The following is a 5,000-nucleotide window of genomic DNA, read 5'->3' as shown; positions in this document are numbered from 1 at the left end:
GGGCCACCATATTTCCACACTGACTCCAGAGGGCCACCATATTCCACTCTCACTCCAGAGGGCCACCATATTCCACTCTCACTCCAGAGGGCCACCATATTCCACTCTCACTCCAGAGGGCCACCATATTTCCACACTCACTCCAGAGGGCCACCATATTTCCACACTGACTCCAGAGGGCCACCATATTTCCACTCTCACTCCAAAGGGCCACCATATTTCCACTCTCACTCCAAAGGGCCACATTGCATACTGTATTATTAGTGTCGTAGCATAAACAGCCGAGCTTGAGCTTGTAGATCAGCTGTTTTTGCTATATTTGAATTGAAATCCTGAATACAATTGTTCAATGTTGCACTGCTTGCCTTTATGAAACAAGGAAACAATGAGCTATTGCATAGTTTTGCTTTCAATGCAATGTGTTTCTTTTTTCTTTCTGGCATTGACCCGTACGGCCGTACCTCATCACCGGCCTCATCATAATGACTTGCAGTCCCATTAAAAAGCTACTAGTGCTCCTGTCATGTTGACAGCCGTCACAAACAGGCCTGCCTGACTGCGCTGACTCAACGTTATACCACTGTAGGAGAAGTGTGAAAGAGAGCGAGTGTGAAAACGGTGCAGGCTCATGGTGGATAAGAGGAGGCTGGCAGGCAGGCGGACACGTCTAGAACTACTTGGCAGGAAGCAGCGACTAAACTCCACCGTTTCACCTTCAGGGTAACAGCAGCAAATTGACAGACTGACTGACTGACTGACTGCCCAAGGTTTATTTATATGATGTTTTTGGTGTGCTTAATTCTAGCAATTGCACGTGTGTGAGTGTGTGTGTATGTGTGAGTGTTTTACTTTGAATGACAGCTAAAAGGTTATATGCCATGTTAGCTACTTTAAGCCCTACAGTATTGTATATGTTGTTGTATGATGGTCGGTGTCCCTCAAACTCAAAGTGAGCATGTAAAGAGTGTGCACGAGTGTGCACGAGAATTGTTTCAGTGTTGGCGGCCCAGGAGGCGCTGGGCTCTGTGCCTGCCCCCCTATTGTGTAATTCCGTCCACTGCCAAAGTCCAACTCTTCCCAGCCGGATGTAAAGAATGGGCAGGCAGGCTGGGGAGTTGAGACCAGAGGAGGTGGCCCAGTGGCGCCCCTGGCTCCCTGGCGTCTACCTTCCCCATCAGGTGTCCAGAGAAGAGGGCTCTCTTTCGGGCTCGAGCGGCCGCACCTTGGTCTCTCAGAGCACCTGGAAGTCCCGTCCCAGCCCAGGAGGTTGGGGGCTCCTTTCCTGCCCCCCTCCTGTGTAATTCTCTGCACTGCCAATGTCCAACTTTTCCCAGCCCGGATTTAGGAACCAGAGAAATGGGGCAGGCCGGCTGGGGAGTTGAGACCCAAGGAGGTGGCCCGGCATCAGGTTGCCGGGCACAATCTTATCCAACGATAACAAAATATTCCTTAGTTTTGGGTGTGAGAGGCTAAATCTCATCAAAAGGACGGGCCGTGGCTCAAATGATGAATGGACCTTGATATGAAAAAAGGTTGAAAGTAACCCCACTGCTGTAAGGCATTCCTTTGCCAACTCCAAGAATTCAGATGAGGTACAGCTTTCCGACATCACACAAGAAGTGGAGAGAGCAAACGACAGAGAGGGGAGGATTGATGTTGAAATGGTGAGCGTGCTTCAAGCTACACCAACGTTAATCAAACGGTCTAACTCAGCCGATGGTCCAGGAGGGTCGAGCGCTGCAGAGAGAGTTTGAGGATCTGTGGAACACCCGAAGATAAGGAACGGCACGCACTCTGGATAGCTTGTTGAATTTATATAAACCCTTTACCCCATTATGTCACTCAAGCCCCATTAACCACATGAACTCTGCACTGCGTTGTAAGTCAATCTACAATCCCTCACACTGCATGTGAGCCTGTTAGAGGTTTTATGTGGTTAAACCTCCCCCCCCCCCCCAAGTGTCTAAGAAATGCAGTGAATACACGAAGGGCTCCATTTTCGTCACCGCTAAACCCCTTATCCCTAAACTTCTTTGCCTTTTTTTACTATTTAGAAAAACATTTTTGAATAGTTCAACTAGCCAATCTACATTGACACATTGTGAGCTTGTAGACTGGCCATTTTAACTATTCAAAAATGTTTTGCAAAATAATAAAAAAAAAAAAGGCAAAGAAGTTAAGGGATAAGGGGTTTAGCTGTGACGAAAATGGAGCCCTAAAAAGCTAGATAAAGATAGTGTTGACAGAAAAAATAAGTCAATCCCATCCTGCAAGGATCATGCAGGGCGTCTATGATGGACGGCGCGGAGGTGACCATGGACTTGGTTTCACGACGGTTCCCAGTTACCGTAAGTCACGACCAAGACTATCAGGAACTCAGTGCAGCGGATGGATGGACGGCTGCACACAACCCAAGAAAAACCACCGTTCTCAATGTGAGGTCGCGACAGAGACAATAGGTTAGCGTCGTTTTGAAGATAATGTATCATTCATAATGATTCCTACAGTTCTATTTTCTAACTAATTAACGGTAAAATAAACCACTCTGTCAGCCATTATAAGAACACTGTCTTTTGAAAGAGCATGCAGCCTTGGAACTGGGGGAACTCCATTACAGCTGCATATCATCACCACCACATACAGTACAGTGTCCTGTTCTGAAGCAAGCAAAGCTTGTTGTACAGTACGTGTGTACGCTGTGCCAGCATTCAGCTGGCTAACACACTGCTAACCGCTCAGCACCGTGGCTAACACCTTGCTAACCGCTCAGCACTTCACCACTCATTCTGAATCACTGCCACTGCTGAGTAGATTTTTGTTTTACTCATTCAATTATATGACACAGCATTAGTTAGGGCAGTGGTTCCCAAACTGTGGTGCGTGCACCCCTTGTGGTGCGCGGGCGCCTTCTAGGGGGTGCACGACATGAAAAGGCTAAATGGTGGTGCTATGGTTTTATTTTAAATACATTAACATAATGCCAATGTATGGCAAGTACAAGTATATGCAGAATATAGCCTATATGCTGCATATATATGCCATGTTCAGGTTAATATATGTGGATAAATAGTAAATGTATGTCTCTATATAGCTTTTGCAATTTATATTTCCATGTCGGGGGTGCGTCAGGTAGGTCAGGAGGTAACAGGGGGTGAGCCCTATACACATTTCAGCCATTTGAAAATAGTAAAATCTACAAGCTCACAATGTGTCACATCGCAACGCATTGTGAGCTTGTAGATATTTTCAAAAGATTATTACACATTTGAAAACTTGAAATGAGACATTCTCCATAAAGAGTACTTTATACTTTATGGTACTTTTTAAATACATTTTGGATTCCGGACTTCTAACTCGTAAAAGAGTATTTCTGTGTATTGATACTTTTAGTTAAAAAAAACTGGAGTACTTTTTCCACCATTGCTGGTTATCACCACTCCACCAGCTGCACCCACCCCCGCCCCCCCCCCCAACCCCACATCTACCCCCCTGCCTCACCCCCCCCCCCCCCCCCCCCAACCCCACATCTACCCCCCTGCCTCACCCCCCCCCCCCCCCCCCCCCAACCCCACATCTACCCCCCTGCCTCACACCCCCCCCCCCAGCCTCCCAGCTACTCATCCAGCCGCTTATCTCCAGGCCGCAGACCCCTAAAGTCCTCCCACCACAGCAGGCACAATCATGGCCCTGCAGCTCCCCTTGTGTTCCCCTCGATCCACCTCAAACTCCCAGCCACCACCACCACCACCAGCGACCCCGTCTCGAACCCCCCGGAACCCTCTCGACCCTATAAGCCCCACAGCGACGCACATACACGCATACTGTGTACACATATGCATGCGCGCACATACACAAAATGTACTATATATGTTAAAAGTCGCTACATTTGTTTTTGATGTGATGTACCGATTAGTGGTAGCTAGATCAGCAGCTCATTGTGTTTGTCATTCATTCGACCCACAATTCACCTTTAGCTAAGCCCCGCCCTCTCCCACTTAGACACTCCCACTTGGACACTCTCCAGCGAGGCTTGTTCATTGATCCAATGTAAATATCATGGATTTGACACATTTGGTTCATTTTTGGAACCAGACCTTCAAAATCTCTTTCAACAAGGAAAAATATGTGCATGACATTTCTATTTTAAAACAATGTTTTATCATATAGAAAAACTATTGGGTTTGTCTAGCTGTGATTGGACCATTGCAGTTTGGGGAGGGGCTTAGCTATTTGGGTTCAATCTTTGTGATGACTGTTTGAAAAAGATAAAATCTCGTTAGAAATCTGCTGTACAACTGCCCACAAACTGGATGTAAAAAATTGTAATTGCACACTGTGACAATGGTGCACTTTTTTAATTGTGTGAACCAGAAACGACTTTGGCCTCCTCTGCATATTTGGACGTGGTCGTGGGATAGATACATATAACATGATTGATGCGTGTGTGAATTAAATCCACACATGCACGCGGAAGTGCACGTACAAGCGCGAACCCACGGGGCGAACGGACAGAACGCAGATGCATTACACGTATACACGCACACACAGTTCCCGTAAAAGCCATGAAATCCATTTAAAAAAAAGGACTTCCACAGAGTGTTAATTGAAATCCGAGAGTGTAAAAATGGTGGAGTATATATATTTCTCTCCCCACACATCTTCCCACGGGAGGTGCCACAGAACCACATCCCGCTGGGAGGCCTGCAGCCAGAAGAGATGCATTACTTCCACATATCACCCACAGGCATTAAAGAGAAGAGATGCATTTCTTCCACATATCACCCACAGGCATTAAAGAGCAATAGTCTCTGGTTCAACCCCCCCCTCCACCACAGCCAATAACAGAGGGGTCACATGACTCCACCACAGCCAATAACAGAACCCCTCCTGGCCTGATATTGTACTGTACTGTATACCTCCCACTGTGCTCTCTCTCTCTCTCTCTCTCTCTCTCTCTCTCTCTCTCTCTCTCTCTCTCACTCAATTCTGAGCTACTGTAC

At 46.9% G+C, this 5,000-nt stretch overlaps 1 pseudogene across 1 annotated transcript in view; it reads right to left on the bottom strand.

The window, feature by feature from the left end:
• LOC308313453 (nuclear factor 1 X-type-like) overlaps positions 1 to 5,000 on the bottom strand; it is a 175,413-nt pseudogene that overhangs the window by 40,919 nt on the left and 129,494 nt on the right. The window lies entirely within an intron of this gene.

Source organism: Protomyctophum bolini (assembly GCF_963924005.1).
Source record: "Protomyctophum bolini genome assembly, chromosome: 3".
Taxonomy (NCBI): domain Eukaryota; kingdom Metazoa; phylum Chordata; class Actinopteri; order Myctophiformes; family Myctophidae; genus Protomyctophum; species Protomyctophum bolini.
The sequence above is the reverse complement of the archived record's forward strand: the minus strand, read 5'-3'. Positions and strand labels throughout refer to the sequence as shown.